Raw genomic sequence first — 15,035 nt, forward strand, 5'->3', positions numbered from 1 at the left:
GTAGAAGAAATTGTATGTAAGAAGTAAATTAGAAGAAATATACAGATTACTGTAAAGTGGAATAATTATTTGAAATTAAGATACAAAATTGAAATGTTAGTAAATGATGCAAGTAAGGATGAAATGAAATGTATGTAAGATGCAAAAAAGAAGTATATTGTTTAGTGTAAAATAGATCAGCAGATGCAATGTGAAAGATAGAGTAGTTTATATGTGAAAATAATTGAAATTGAAATATAAAATTGAAATGCTAGTAAAAAAGAAAAACAATTCATTTCCAGATGATACCTATAATTAAAAAGGATAAAAATTTGGAAGATTGGCAGAGTGGGATTAATAAATTTATATGGCAGGGTAAAAAGGCGAGGGTTAAAATGAAAATAATACAGGATTCACGGGAAAGAGGTGGTTTAAGAATGCCTAACTTTAAACTATATTATGAAGCAGTAGCCCTTTCAGTAATAAGTGACTGGTTTAACTTAACAGAGGAAAGAATTTTGAATATAGAAGGTTATGACTTGTTATATGGATGGCATGCGTACTTATTTTATGGAAAAAAAGTGGATAGGGCTTTTAAGAATCATGTGTTGAGAAGTGCTCTTTTGGTCTGGATTAAATATTCCTATAAATTAGATTACAAGATTCCTATATGGGCGAGCCCTAGACATGCAATAGAGAATATAAATATAGAACAGAAACAGGAAATGATTACATATAAAGAACTTTTGTATGCTGAAGGAGGTAGATTGCAATTAAAATCATTACAGGTATTAAATGAAGAAGGAGGAATTATACTTGGTTTCAATATGGGCAAATAAGTGCTAGATGGAAAGAAGATCAAAAATTGGTATAATGCAAAGGAGGAAAATTTAATAAAGCAAATTAGAAATCAGACCCAGGAGCATATAAAGAGATTGTATAATGTGTTGCTTGAAATAGATTCGGAAAAGGATTTGGTAAAGGATTGTATGATAAAATGGGCACAGAATATTCAGGAACCAATAATGTTGGAAACATGGGAGAAAATCTGGGTTAGAAATGTTAAGTTTACACAAGCACAGAATTTAAGGGAAAATTTTTATAAGATGTTTTATAGATGGCATTTAGATCCCAAAAAATTATCATGTATGTATCCTAATATCCAAGCGAAATGTTGGAGGTGTGATTGTGATGATGCTACATATTTTCATATTTGGTGGACCTGCAAGAAAATTAAGGTCTTTTGGATAAGAATTTGGTGGATTATTCAAAATGTACTGAAGAAGAAGATAAAGTTCCTGCCACAATTTTTCCTTTTGGGAATTATAATGGACTGTACAGGGATTGAGACTAAATTGATTTTGAACTTAATAACAGCAGCAAGACTGTTGATTGGACAATACTGGAAGAAAGAAGAGATACCTACAATAGAAGAATGGATATTGAAAGTTATTAATTTGGCTGAGATGGCTAAAATCTCAGCGTTTTTAAAAGACAATACGCAGGAAAGATATTTAATTGAATGGAAAAAATGGATTGATTATCTACAAAACAGATATCAGATTAAGAAATATCAGATTGCCTTTGAATAATTAGAAAGTTATTTTATGTAATGGGGAGGGGGTTGGGAGACGAAAAGCTTTGGATGTGGTTATTTGGATTGGAAGGGAAAATTTTATTCTATGTTTGGTTTATGTATAACTTTACCTTGTGATTGACCCGGGAAGCCGGGGGGTGGGGGAGGGAGGGGGGTGTTTTGTTTTTTTTTGGGAGGGAGGGGGAAAAAAGGGGGGGAAATGTTTTTGTTTTTTTAAAACTCTTTCAATAAAAAAAAAAATTCATTGATGGGGGAGTAAGAAATTAGGAACTAAAGAAAATAAGAGATGGAAGGTTAATTTAGTCAAAAGGTTTTAAGGTAAAAATGGAATAAGTTGACAAACATTGTTAATAATTAAAAAATGTGATGGAACTCTGAGAAATAAATGGAGGAAAAATCGGGTTGCCTGGACATCATAGTGGAAAATACTGAATTGAAAATGAATACAGCAATAGAGAAAGAATGGAAGAAGGAGTAGGGAGATGGAAGGAAGGAAAAAGAGAGGAAGGAGAGAGAGGAATAGAAGAAAGGGAAGATGAGAGGAAGAAAGGGATGGGAAATAAGAGTAGGAGAGAAGGTTAGGGAGGAAGAAAGGAGAAGGGGGAGAAAGGAAGGTGAAGTAGAGAAGGATCGGGAAAGGAGGAAAGAAGAAAGTAGGAAGGATAAAAGAAGGAAGGGAGAGGAAAGAAGAGAGGGAGAAGAAGGATTGCTGTAATACAAAAAAGATGAAATGAAAGAAAGGCAACTCTGAACAAGTTTAAATCTATCAGGATAAAGAATTAATTACTATGAAAGTTAAAAGAGAATATATATGATTAAAAATGGAGAAATTAGAATTTGTTTATAAAATAAGCATAGAAATATTAAGCTATGATTAAAAAATATGAAAAAGAATATTTTGGCAAAAATTGTTTACTATGTAAAAAGTATTTGGATATGACAAGTTGTATAAGATATGATATGGTCGATACTCTGTTCATAAAATATGTGGGTGTGTGTGAAAGAAAAAAATCAATAAAACAGAAATATAAGCAAGAGTTTGATTCTGTGGCTCCCGAGGACGTGGACAGGTTGCTGGGGAGGTTGCATGCGACCACGTGTTTACTGGACCCGTGTCCTTCCTGGTTAGTACTGGCTGCTCAGGAAGTGACACGAGGCTGGTTCCAGGGGATTATAAATGCTTCTTTAGTTGAAGGGGTTTTCCCCGCCGCCTTGAAGGAGGCGGTGGTGAGACCTCTCCTGAAGAAGCCTTCCCTGGACCCAGCTATTTTGGGAAATTATCGTCCAGTCTCCAACCTTCGCTTTTTAGCGAAGGTTGTAGAGAGTGTGGTTGCATGGCAGCTTCCCGGCACCTGGAGGAAGCTGTCTATCTAGACCTGCTCCAGTCCGGCTTCCGCCCGGTTATAGCACGGAGACGGCTTTGGTCGCGTTGGTGGATGACCTCTGGAGGGCCAGGGACAGGGCTGTTCCTCCGCCTTGGTCCTATTAGATCTTTCAGCGGCTTTTGATACCATCGACCATGGTATCCTGCTGCGCCGTTGGAGGATTGGGAGTGGAGGCACCGCTATCGGTGGTTCTCTCCTATCTCTGACCGGTCGCAGTCGGTGTTGACAGGGGGCAGAGGTCGCCCTCGAGGGGCCTCACTTGTGGGTACCCCAGGGGTCGATTCTCTCGCCTACCCTGTTCAACATCTACATGAAGCCGCTGGGTGAGGTCATCAGTGGGTTCGGGGTGAGTTATCATCTGTACGCTGATGACACTCAGCTGTACTTTTCCACCCCGGACCACCCCAACGAAGCGGTCAAGTGCTGTCCCGGTGCCTGGAAGCCGTGACGGGTCTGGATGGGGAGAAACAGACTCAAGCTCAATCCTCCAAGACGGAGTGGCTGTGGATTCCGGCACTGGTACAGTCAGCTGCATCCGCAGCTGACTGTTGGGGCAGTTAGTGGCCCCAAAGGAGGTGGTTCGCAACTTGGGCGCCCTCCTGGATGGCCGGCTGTCCTTGAGGAACATCTGGCAGCCGCCACCAGGAGGGCTTTTACCAAGTTCGCTGGTTCGCCAGTTGCGCCCTTCCTTGACCGGGATGCCTTATGCACGGTCACCACGCCTGGTTACGCCTCGGCTGGATTATTGCAATGTTTCTACATGGGGCTGCCTTGAGGTGCACCCGGAGGCTGCAGTTAGTCCAGAATGCAGCTGCGCGAGTGGTAATGGGAGCCGCCGAGGCTCCCACGTAACACCTCTGCCCGTAGTTTGCACTGGCTTCCTGTGGTCTTCGGTGCGCTTCAAGATCCTGGTTACCACCTTTAAAGCGCCCATGGCTTAGGACCCGGTACTTACGAGACCGCCTGCTGTTACCAGATGCCTCCCATCGACCAGACGCTCACAGAGAGGGTTTCTCAGGTGCCGCCCGCCAAACAATGTCGGCTGGCGGCTCCCAGGGTAGGGCCTTCTGTGGGAGCACCGACGCCTGGAACGAACTCCCCTGGCTTACGCCAAGTTCCTGATCTTCGGACCTTCCGTCGTGAGCTAAAACATACTTATTTATTCAAGCAGGACTGGCATAAATAGTGATTTTAAATTGGGGTTTTAGAGATTTTAAACATTTGTAAATTTTTTAATTTTTAAATTATCGGCCATTTATTAATAGTTTCTTTTAATTTCTTTTAATTGTATATACTCTGTATTTTATTTCGGCTGTACACCGCCCTGAGTCCTTCGGGAGAAGGGCGGTATAAAAATCTAATAAAAAAAAAAAAAAAAAAAAAAAAAAAAAAAGACAATCTCAGAAGAAAAAACAAAACAATATTTTGAAAAATCTGAATTATCTATAATACCAGAGGCATTTAAAAAGGCACTAGAGGAAAGAATAACAATGATGGAACTCACAGAAGCTATTAAAGGGCAAAAGAATGGTGAAACACCGGGTCCAGATAGTCTACTAGCAGAACTGTATAAAACTCTACAAAATGTTATAAGTAATATGATGTTGGAAGTATTTAACAACCTGCTGATAGAGGCAAAAATACCGACTTCGTGGATGGAGGCATATATTACTCTTATACCAAAAGAAGATGCAGACTTGCAACAGATAAAAAATTACAGATCGATCTCTCTGTTGAATGTGGATTATAAAATATTTGCTTCAATTATAGCAGGAAGACTAAAGAGATTCTTAAATGAGTTTATACATACAGAACAAAATGGATTCTTATCTAAGAGACAAATTAAAGACAATATGAGAATAATCTTGAACACATGGAATATTATGAAGCGCATCCAGGGAAATAAATGGCCTTGATTTTTCTTGATGCTCAGAAGGCCTTTGACAACGTGAATTGGCAATTTATGCTGATGCAACTAAAAGTTATGGCTTTTGGAGAAAAAAGTATTAATATGATTAAGACAATATATCATAAGAAATCAGTAAGGATGATGGTAGCATTTTCTCCGCACTGCCTGTGACAGGCTGCTTTTTGCGATTCCATGTCCTTTGCAGGCACCTCAGCACCAGCCGTGGCCTTCTTTGTGTTGGCTCAGAAAGAAGGGGAATGGGGAGGAGGAGCTGCCGCCACCAGATGCAAGGAGGGAAGAGCTCTGGCTCCCCTGCGCAGCCCGGGCTCTCCTGCACTGCACAGTGGCCCACTGCTCACCTCACTGGATGGAAGGGAGGGAGGGAGCGAGGAGAGAAAGAGAAGGGAGGGAGGGAGGGAGGAAGGGAGGAAAGAAGGAAGGAAGGAAGGGAGATAAAGAGATGGAAGGGAGAGAGAATGGGAGGGAGGGAGGGAGGGAGGAAGGGAGAGAAAGAGAAGGGAGGAAGAGAGGAAGAGAGGAAGGAAGGGAGAAAGAAGGGAGGAAGGGAGAAAGAGAAGGGAGGGAGGAAGAGAGGAAGAGAGGAAGGAGGAGAGAAAGAGAAGGGAGGAAGGGAGGGAATGGGAGGGAAAGAAGGAGGAGGAAGGAGAGAAAGAGAAGGGAGGGAGGGATAAAAGGAGAACAAGAAGGAAGGAGTAAGGGAGATAAAGAAAGGAGGGAGGGAGGGAGGAAGGAAGAAGGAAGGAGAGAAAGAGGAGGGAGGAGGATGGAAGAGAGAAAGAAGGAGGAGGAGAGAAAGAGAAGGGAGGGAGGAGGAGGGAGGAGGAAGGAAGAGAAAGAGGAGGGAGGGACGGAGAGAAAGAGAAGGAAGGAAGAAGAAGGAAGAAGAGAAAGAAGGAGGAGGAGAGAGAAAGAGAATGGGAGGGAGGGAGAGGAAGGGAGGAGAGAAAGAGAAGGGAGGGAGAAGGAAGGAAGGAAGGGAGAGAAAGGGAGAGGAGGGAGGAAGGAAGGAAAAAAGGAAGGAAGAGAAATGAGAAAATGATGGAGGAAGAGAATGAGAGAGAGGAAAAAGAGAGAAACAATTGAGAGAGAGAGAAGGGGAGAGAGGGAGAGAGAGAGAAATGAGAGACAGCTGGAGGGAAAGAAAGAGTGAGGGAAAAGAGGGAAACATATGAGGTAGAGGTAGAAAAAAGAGAGGGGATGATGGAGAGAGGGAGGGAGGGAGGGAGAGGGGGACAGGGAGAAAGGGAGAAAGAGGAGAGAAAGAGATGAGAGAGGGGGGAGAAAGGAGAGAGGGAGGGAGAGAGGGAGGGAGAAATATGAGAGGGAGAGGGAGAGAGAGAAAGAGAGATGGGAGAGGGAGGGAGAGGGAGAGGAAGAGGAAGAAAGTGAGAAAGAGAGAGGGGGAGATGAGAGGGAGAAAGAGAGAGATTTATACCTGTTTCCCATAGAAATGAAAACAGGAAAAAGGAAACAAATGAGAGAGGGAGAGAGAGGGAGGGAGAAAGAGAGACAAAGAGAGAGATGAGGGAGGGAGGGAGAGGGAGGGATAGAGGGAGAAAGGGAGCGAAAGAGAGAGAGAGAGATGAGAGAAGGGGAGAGAGATGAGAGGGAGGGAGAGGGAGGGAGAGAAAGAGAGATGAGAGAGAGATGAGAGAGAGAAAGAGAGATGAGAGGGAGGGAGGGAGAAAGAGAGAGAAAGAAAGAGACTCACACAGAGAGAGATACCTGTTTCCCATAGAAAAGAAAACACCGGGAGCCACAAAATCTGGGTAGGTGTCAGATCCCTAACATGATACTGCCATTCAAATGGAGAGAGGGGGGACCATGGGGATAAGCTGTATTTTTATAACCTTTTCCTGGCACCTAAACACCCTGCAGCATTCTCACTTTCTTTGGAATGAAATGAGGAGGAAGGGCCATGTGGATTGTTTCAGTTTGTTGAAAGTGGAAGGACGACCTTTACCGAGAACATCTTCAAACCTGTGGATTGGCTGAAAGCACATTCGGACTGGAGGGAGGGATTCTAAAGCCCTATTTCTAACTATAGTTTGGGAGGGAATTTAGAGTCTGCTTCACCTGTCCTGCTATCACTTCTTCTCAACAAAAGATTCCTTTTGAAATACCACATTTCAAGAGTCTATACTTTCTTGGGAAAGGAGGAGAGGCAGGGCCTGACAGAAAGCAGACTGGCCCTTCCTCCTTATTTCATTCCAAAGAAGGTGATTCTGGAATCAAGGATGTCTTTGATTTCAAAATGTTGCTGTTAGATTCGGGCAATAACGAGGCAGGAGACCAGGGTAGTGACAACAGCTCTTTACTATATGGTGAACCCAGCAACCGGGCTGGGGAAAAACCTCTCCTTATATACAGTTTAACCGGCGGCTTCAACCAATCAGCAACGTGCTTGTTTCCCGCCAAAATATTTAAAGATACATTACACTCCTTCCCTCCCAGAAAACACTTTACCCATACATTTACATTTATTTACATATTACTTTTCAACGTAATCACGTAAATAGACTGGGCGTCTCCTGACTCTTTCGGACCTGCGCAGTACAGTCTCTGGGAGCGGGTTGAGTTGGCCGGAGGGGCTGTTTGCTCCTCTCGGCTCCTCCTCTAGGCCATCCGGCCCTGGATTATTTTCCGAGTTGTCCCTGCTGTTTTCTACAGGAACCTGTGGGCGTCGCTGGACCTCCGGGAATTCAGTTAAGTCCTGCGATTTTCCCGGGTTTAGGTCAGCTGTTGGTTCAAACATGGAATAGTCAGGGCCTGTTTCGTCTGACTCGGGTTGTCCGGCTAACCGTTTCCTCAATTGATCTATATGTCGCCTCCATACTCGGCCATCAGTTAACTCTACCAAGTATGATTTGGGACCTGTTATGTTTAGAATTTTTCCTGCTACCCAGGTCGGGCCCTCACCATAGTTGTGTGCCCATACCCGGTCACCTATACCCATTCCTTGTCTTTTCGAGTCCCCTTGTATCCCTCCGGTGTATAGTTGGGATTTAAACGGTCTAGTGGGCACCTGAGTTTTCGGCCCATTAGTAATTCGGCAGGGCTTCTGCCGGTGGTGGCACAGGGGGTTCAGTGTTGGACGGCTAGGAAAATATCTATCTTTGATTGCCAGTCGCCTGGCTTGAGTCTGGACAATGCCTCTTTCGCGCTTCGGACGAAACGCTCTGCAAGGCCATTCGTCGCAGGGTGGAAAGGCGCCGAGAGGGCATGGCGGATGCCCTCTTCTGCCAAGTATTCCTCAAACTGTGTTGCCGTGAATTGCGGTCCGTTATCGGAAACCAATGTGTCAGGCAACCCGTGTGTTGCAAATAGGTGCCGTAGGACTGAGATCACGGCTTCGGCTGTCATGGATCTCATGAGAATGATTTCCAGCCATTTGGAGTAGGCATCGACTACTACCAGGAAGGTTTGGCCGTGGAAGGGGCCGGCAAAATCAATGTGGATTCTCGACCAGGGCCCTTGGGGTCTTTCCCATTCCCGAACCGGGGCCGTTGGGGGTAGAGGTCTGGACTCTTGGCAGGCCTGGCATTTCCCTACCCTTTCAGCAATTTCGGAGTCCATTAAGGGCCACCACACATAGCTTCTCGCTAGACCCTTCATCCTAACGATCCCTGGGTGACCCTCGTGCAGGAGATCCAACACCCTTTTTCTTAATTTCTCTGGGATCACCACTCTATCCCCCCATAGCAGGCACCCCCCTTGAGCCGAAAGTTCCCCCCGTTTTTTTACAAATTCTTTAAAACGCTCGCCCGGCGCAGCGGGCCACCCTCTTTGTACCCAACCGAGTACAGTCCTCAAAATAATGTCCTGGTATGATGCCCGAGCCACCTCCTTAGATGTGACTGGGCCAGAGTCCAGAGAGTCAATTAGCAGGATGGGTGTCCCCGGAGTGGGGTCTTCGATCGCCCCTGGTAGTGGGCATCTGCTTAAGGCGTCCGCATGCCCCAACTCTTTTCCGGGTCGATGCTGCAGCTTGTAGGAATAAGCGGCTAAGAAGATAGTCCATCGGGTCAATCGTGGCGAAAGTGCCACAGGCGTTGGGCGATGTCAGCCAGTATCCCTAACAGAGGTCTATGGTCTGTAACAATTTCAAAGTCTCTACCGAAAACGTATTCGTGAAACTTTTTTACCCCTGACACAATGGCTAGCGCTTCTTTATCCAACTGGCTATAGTTCCTCTCTGTCGAGGACATCGTTCTGGAGTAGAAGGCTATTGGGGCTTCTGTGCCGTTTGGAAGTCTGTGGCTGAGCACAGCCCCCACCCCGTAAGGGGAGGCATCGCAAACCAATAATAATGGCAATGAGCTATGATACTGGATCAGTAAGCTATCGCTCGAGAGTAGGTTTTTTACTGCTTCGAAAGCCCTAGCTTCCGACTTTCCCCAAGACCAAACAGTATTCTTTCCCAGAAGCTTATGCAGCGGCTCAGCAACGGTTGCCTTGTTTTTTAAAAAAACCGCGTAAAAATTCACTAGCCCCAGGAATGCCTGTAGCTCTGTTTTGTTTTTGGGCGCTGGAGCCTTTCTTATTGCCTTGACCTTGCTTTCAGTGGGGTGAATTCCCTTCTTGTCTATTCTGTAGCCCAAGAACTCTACGGATTCTACCCCTATCTGGCATTTGTTCACTTTAACCTTTAGACCGGCTGACCGGAAAATGCCCAGAACTTTTCTCAAGCGCTCCCCCAATTCCTCTAAATTTTCGGCTGATATCAATACATCATCGAAGTAGGGGACTACCCCTGGGAGCCCTTGCAGAAGTCGTTCCATTAAATTTTGGAATAGCCCCGGTGCCACACTCACCCCAAATTGTAATCAGGTACACTTGAAAGCACCTCTGTGAGTTACAATCGTTTGGGCTTCGGCTGTGTTGGCGTCTACGGGCAGTTGTTGGTAGGCTTGAGCCAAGTCTAACTTTGCAAAGACTTGCCCTTGCCCCAACGAGTGCAGCAAGTGTTGCACCACGGGAACCGGGTAAGCGCTTTTCTGTAAGGCTTTGTTTAACGTCGCCTTGTAGTCAGCGCAGATTCTAACTGACCCATCTGGTTTCACTGGGGTGACGATTGGCGTCTCCCACTTTGCGTGATCGACTGGCACCAGAATCCCCTGATTTATGAGCTTGTCTATCTCCTTGTCAATCTTAGGTTTAAGGGCAAAAGGGACTCTCCTTGCCTTTAACCTGATGGGGGCTACCTGGGGGTCTAAGTTGAAGGAAATAGGGGTCCCCTTGTACTTGCCCAGGCAGTCCTTGAAGACATCTTCGAACTCGTTCATGAGTGTGTCTTTTAGGTTACAGTCACTTCTGTAGATGCCAGTCACTCCCATGCCCAATGCACGGAACCAGTCTAGTCCCAACAGACTTGGCAGGGTCCCTTCGACTATCGTGATGGGCAGGGTCTTCTTGTGTGGTCCGTACTCGACGCGGACGGAGGTGGTCCCTCGAACAGGGATGCGATTCCCTTGGTAGTCGTGCACTCGTAGCCGTTGTGTTTGCAGTTTGCGTTTGGCGGTTTTCGGCAAAGCTTTTGCAAAAGTGTCCCAGGACATGATTGTGATCGCTGACCCTGTGTCCACTTCTAGTCGGCACGGCACTCCTTCTATCTTTGGTCTGGTGAAGATTTTCTTCTCGACGCGGGTTGCTGCACGGCCTATTACAACGGTCGTTCTATTTGAATTCGCGCCCTTTCTGTTTTGACCAATCGCGGGTCGCCTTGCCGATCCTGCGCTCTGATTGGTCGATTTGAATTTTCGGCGGGAAGGTTGGGGTGCTCGACAGACTTGAGCCAGGTGCCCCTTCTTCTCGCACCGCCGACATGTAGCGTCCTTGAACTTGCATCGTTGACGCTGGTGTTGCCCTCCAACTTCCGCATTCATCGGTCTTCTTTGCCCCTTCTCTCGGTGAGGCAAACTCCTTCCTCATCCTCGCCGTCTGATTCGGTCTGGATTTCTTCGTTGTGCACCGGGTTTCTTTGCACTCGCCGTTGGCGTGAGTGGCTTTTGTAGGGTTTCCGCCGCTTGGGTGGACATCTCATGAGCTCTGGCCGTCCAGGCGTTTGCCAGCGTTAGATTGCTTTTGATAGCAGCCGCCTCGCAAACGCATGTCTCTGCCCCCACGGATGAGTTGCTCTAGTAGCTCCTCGTCCAAATCTCGGTACCCACAGTCTTTGGAGGCTTTTCTCAGGGCAGCCATGTACTCGCTGATGGATTCGCCCTCTTGCTGTCTGCGCTCTCCGAATTCAAAACGCCGTACGTACTTGGACGGTGTTGGCGCGAAATGGTTCTTTAGGAGATTTTGCAGAGTTTGCCACGATACCGATTGTACCGGCGTTGGCTCTGCCAGGGCTTCCGCGATGTCGATGACCTCGGGACCGCAGTGGCTCAGGAAATATGCCCTTTTGCGGTTGTCTGGAACTCCTTGCAGCTCATTTGCCTCCAGGAAGCTCTCGAAACGGGTCATGTACGTTCCCCATTTCTCCCTGGATGGGTCAAACGGCGCGGGCGGAGTGCAGCTGGCCATCGCTGCGATTCTGCCCTGAGCTTTGCTGGGTTCGGTTCTTTCGTGTGTTCAGCTCGTTCCTGGTGCTCTTAACCTCGACATCCCACCTTCGTCGCCAGTGTTAGATTCGGGCAATAACGAGGCAGGAGACCAGGGTAGTGACAACAGCTCTTTACTATATGGTGAACCCAGCAACCGGGCTGGGGAAAAACCTCTCCTTATATACAGTTTAACCGGCGGCTTCAACCAATCAGCAACGTGCTTGTTTCCCGCCAAAATATTTAAAGATACATTACAGTTGCTCACCCTCAACCATTATGGATGTGTGTGGTGTAGTGGTTTGAAGTCTAAGTGAGGATGTGACTTCTCTTTTTAACAGGCTAATGTGAAAGTCTAGGTGTCCTTGTCTAAGTGTTTTGGGGAGTGCTAATTCTACTATAACTGGGTTGATAATCCTAGTGATTGGAAATGGTCCCACAAATTTTGACCCTAATTTCTTTGAGGGTTGTACTGTCTGCAAGAAGCAGTGATCCCTGCGGAATGGCAGCTCCTTCCCTTCCCAAGTCACCTCACGGAGGTGCAGCCCCTTAATCATGGCCCCATGGATCAGCTGAGGAAGGACGGAAGCTGCCTCTCATTCTGTCTCTCCAGGTGCCTGGAGGTGTTTCTGGCATACTCTCACCAACCCTGGCCTTGCGATGGTTCTTTGCCTTCCTGGCTGCACTGCTCTCAGCCACCCTGTGGCATTGGTGGGCAGGAATTCCATGGTGGACCTGCAGTGGGAGGGAGGGGGAGATGGCTCCTTTCTCCTCCATTCATCTACTCCTGCCTGGTGCAGGGCAATTTTTAGGGCGCAAAGGAGTGTTGGAAGTTATGATTCACTCTTCGTCTAGGAAAAGAAAAAGAAATTAAAAGGGCAGGAAAATTCCCTAAAAGAAAATAGAAGTAGAAACTCAGGCAGAGATTCAGTCCCCACCCTTGTCAATGGGCCATTAAGAGCTGAAGCCACTCTATTTTCCACAACAAAGGAAGGACAAAAAATTACAGGTCCTTGCAACATCCAAACAGGCTTGGAACATGGAAAAAAGCCTACAAAAATTAGCTAAGACCCCGCCCCCTGCCCCTAGAAATTAAATAGATGGCAAAAACTATAAACTTGTGAAAACAGTAAAAAAAGCAAACACCCCAAAAAAATAAAGAAATCAAGCCAAAGTAATTAGAACCTTTAAGCACATGAGAAAAGGAGGCATTCACTAAAACACAATAATAGCAAACTGATTAATTATAGGGAACGAACAACTACAAAGGCTAGGAAAAACAGAGATTGGACTATAAAACAATTATTTGTTTGCCAAACCTAATCACAAAAAGCAGGATTTAAACACCATAAAACAATCACACACACAAATCAAAGGGTTCACATGCCAAATCAAAAGAATTTCAAAAGACTTTAAAGGGTCACATACAAAATAAAAAGACTCTTTAGGATATAAAAAAGGGGTTTGTTTTTTTACAGTTTAATCAGGCTAGCCTCGGAACACTGTGCATGTTTTTGTTTCTTGCCTGCTTTCCTATAAACAATAAACTAATTCTGTCTTCCACGCAGCTGACCTCCAATCATTTCGAAGTAATCTCCCAGCCGGGAGTTTTGAATTCAAAAAGGGAAAACTCTGCCTTCCAGAGTTAAAGGGAAAGACTTCATTTTCCTTTCAACAGGAGGAAGGAGTGATCTCCCCTCCCTCCTCCATCTGTCTGTTCCACTGCAGGGCTGCCACAGAGCTCCTACCTACCAAAGCAGTAGCTCACCCAACCCACTTTCTGATGGCATGTAGATATGCAGTTTGTAAGGATTGCCTCTTCCCCTAACTTAAGAAAGCAAAAACTCTTGAAACGGAATATTTCAAAAGGAACCTTTTATTAAGCAGAAGTGACAGCAACAGATTTAAAGCAATGTCTGAATACCCTTAGGCAAGACAAGTAGGATTAAAGCAGTAGAGACCCCTCCTTTTAGCCAGAATACAGATTTTAGCCAATACACAAGTGTGAAGATGTTTTCTTTACCAGCTGCCCTGAGAACCATTGCTATCCTCCATTATCCTTTAAAGTGAAACAGCCCACATGGTTGTCATAAACATTCCCCAAAGGTAAGGAGATCTCAGGGCACTTCGGTGGCAGGATATAGGTTGTAAAACATCTGTTGACACAGGCAATGCTAATACATCGAATCCAAGCCCCCCCCCCATCTCCCAATTGAATGGCATCATCACTTTTAGGGATCTGACAGTTAGACCAAATGGGTTTGCTTTGTTCTCACATAAATCATCCCCAAGGAAAGGAAGATCAGCAGGACCCCCCCCCCTGCAGATCTGAAAGAATTTTCCTCACCCTGCCCGCCCATTGTGCAGGTGTTTCCAATCTTTCTCTCTATGACAAAAATAAATAAATAAATAAATAAATAAATAAATAAATAAATAAATAAATAAATAAATAAATAAATAAATAAAATGAAATTCAATGTAGAGAAAAATAAAGTCTTACACTTAGGCAAGAAAAACCAAAAGTACACATATAGACTGGGTGAAACCAGACTTAATAGCAATAACTATGAGAGGGATCTTGGAGTCTTAGTGGACAACCAATGAGCTAGCAGTGTGCGGTGGCAGCCACAAAAGCCAACACAATCCTAAATTGTATTAACAGAGGGATACAATCAAGATCAAGTGAGGTACTAATACCACTCTATAAAGCCTTAATAAGACCACACCTAGAATAATGCATCCAGTTTTGATCACCACACTATAAAAAAAGATGTTGAGACTCTAGAAAAAGTGCAGAGAAGAGCAACCAGGATGATTAGGGGACTAGAGACTAAAGCATGAAAAACGGTTACAGGAACTGCACATGGCTAATCTAGTGAAGAGAAGGACCAGGGGAGACATGATAGCAGTATCATGCTATCAATATTTGAGGGACTGCCACAGAGAGGAAGGGGTCAAGCTATTTTGCAAGGCACCTGAAGGCCAGACAAGGAACAATGGATGGAAACTGATCAAGGAGAGATTCAACCTAGAAATAAGGAGAAATTTTCTGACAGTGAGAACAATCAACCAATGGAACAGCTTTCCTTCAGATATTATGGAAGCTTTCAAGAAGAGATTGGACTGCCGTTTTTCAGAAATGGTGTAGGATCTTTTGCTTGGGTGGGGAGATGGACTAGATGACCTACAAGTTCCCTTCCAACTATGTTAATCTGTAAATCACAGAGACATTCATGTGATGGTATGAGGATTTGTTCCTTGGACAGGGACTGCACCAGGAGACCTCCACATTTCTTTGAACTCTGTGAATCCAGGAATGGATAGAGATGTTCACTTTACTGGTCAGATGTGTTTAATTCAATTCTGTGCATGACTTGATTTGGGATTCAGTTTAAAGTTATTTGATTGGATGAATTAACCCCTTTTTGGGGTTCCCACGACATGCTTAACCCTCCTCCTTTTATCATACAACCGAACTTGTATGTGCATAGAGTGATCCTTCTTTCTTCTACATATATTCAGGCTAAGGGCCTGCAAAGTAAAAGCACTACTGAGCACTAACCAGCAGATTGGTCATTATAGTATCTATTGATGTGATT

The 15,035-nt window shown here is 45.2% G+C and overlaps 1 pseudogene; it reads right to left on the reverse strand.

Moving 5' to 3' along the window:
* Positions 1-7,837: 7,837 nt before the first annotated feature.
* LOC131190653 (uncharacterized protein K02A2.6-like) lies at positions 7,838-8,617 on the reverse strand (annotated as a pseudogene).
* Between the last annotated feature and the right edge of the window lie 6,418 nt (positions 8,618-15,035).

Source organism: Ahaetulla prasina, chromosome 2 (genome assembly GCF_028640845.1).
Source record: "Ahaetulla prasina isolate Xishuangbanna chromosome 2, ASM2864084v1, whole genome shotgun sequence".
Lineage (NCBI taxonomy): Eukaryota > Metazoa > Chordata > Lepidosauria > Squamata > Colubridae > Ahaetulla > Ahaetulla prasina.